This window comes from Eurypyga helias, unplaced genomic scaffold, assembly GCF_000690775.1.
Source record: "Eurypyga helias isolate BGI_N326 unplaced genomic scaffold, ASM69077v1 scaffold18832, whole genome shotgun sequence".
NCBI lineage: Eukaryota > Metazoa > Chordata > Aves > Eurypygiformes > Eurypygidae > Eurypyga > Eurypyga helias.
Genome location: NW_010234260.1, coordinates 46,769 through 48,586, shown reverse-complemented (window position 1 = coordinate 48,586; position 1,818 = coordinate 46,769).

Here is a 1,818-nt window from a genome sequence, read left to right as displayed (position 1 = left end):
AGCTGCAGTGTCAGGAGCGGAGAAAAACCTCAAATCTGGTGCAGACATTCCCCAGTGCCACCTAAGAACTTATCAGTGCAGCTCTCTGCATCCAGAAACACAGCTTCCTAGCAGCCACCGTAAAGAGGGTTAACTCTTTCCTGACTGAATCCAGTACATGTAGGTTATTGAAACTACTGTAGAGAGGCTATCAGTTTGATTAGGGCCAAATCAGTAGTTTTAGCTGTGTTGATAGTGAAAGAACTTTTTGCCTGCCTTACAGTCAGGTATGACGCATATTGGCTGTTTTTTTGGTGTTCTGAAGACCAGAGTATCAGACCGTAGTCTGATGAGGGTTATGTTTTCATTTGGTTTACTGATAACTTGAAATCATTGTTATTTGCAAAAATTCCTTTAGTCACATGTTTTTGTACTCAGCAGTGTACCCTTTAGTTGTCTAAATCCATTGCTAGGTTTGAGCATGGCAGCAGTTGCAAGCGATATCATTTGGTGTCCATCGGGAGTACACAGGGAAAGCTTGGTACATAGGAGCATATGATAACATACCATCTCTGGAAATATACTTTCCAAATTGGAAGTTGGATTTCTAGCTAAACACAACTTACCATTTCAAGTTAATTTCAAGTTAACTGACATTTATTATTACATCTCCATAGGAGAATTTTGATTTGGTATAAGTATTCCACACTATTTTTCCTAGTTGCTGTGTGAGACCCAAGTTTTCATCTCTTCAAGGTTTTTAGGGTAAACTTGATTGTTTTAAATATTGATATGTTACAATACTAGGTTCGAATAGTCGTTTTAATTTGAAAATTCAAAACACTCTGTGTCTTTCAGTATACAGGGAGAAAGTTCAAACTTCAGTTTTGCTGTGCCAAGCGTGAGTGGAGTTTGCCTCAGAGAATTTTGGGCTCTGCAGAAAGGCATGCAAAGCAGATCCTTGTTGTTCAGGTTATCAGCCAAATGCACAAGATAGACCTCTCAATCAAAAGGGGGTTTGTGCTAATCACAGTTCCTAATGTGACTACAGAATTGTTGCTTTCTGAATTTTTTGATGTGTTTGAACATTGAGAAACCAGTTCCTTGTTGGTTTGAACTGGTGTGAATGGGGATGACTTGAATTTAGCTACTAGGTTGCATCAGTGGAATGAGTAGCTCCGAAGACATGTTCATATTTGTGCTTCTTTAAGCAGTAAAACAGTATCAGAGGGCCATAATTTCTAAAATGATAAATTGTTTTCCTTGTGTTCTCAAACACTTGGGCTATTAATGAAAAAATATTGTGTTTGCTTGGCTCCTACTCAGCTATTCTGGATGTACAGCATGCTGATGTAAATCAGCAGTTTCTGCTTCTATAAATAGACTTTGTCAGCAGCTGCAGAGCAGAACTGGCAGGCTTCTGGTCATTTTTATTATTGCCATTCAGAAATTATTTGAATAGTTGTGAAAATGTCTGGTGGTATGTATGCCTGCTGTAGGGGTGTTGGCAGGCTGAGCTGAGGTTATGAGTGGGGAGAGGGGAAGAAAGAGTGCATTTATAAGCCAGCAGTGTGAGGCACAGAGCTCTGTATTCCTGCATTTGGGAGTCCTTCAGCTGCGTTTGGAACTCTATAGAAAAGACGTGCTATCCAGCTGGCTGAAGGTCATGAGCCTTAAATGGGGTCTGGGGGTAGCATTTATCTAACGACTTCATAGCTGGGTATGAGGCAGCCTTTACAAGTGTGCGCTGTTGGGGATCGTCATCTTACAGTACCCTGAGAAGCTGTCTCCTAAAACTGTCAGTTCCTTCTGCTGCGGGGCTGGTTTTCTCTGCTGCAC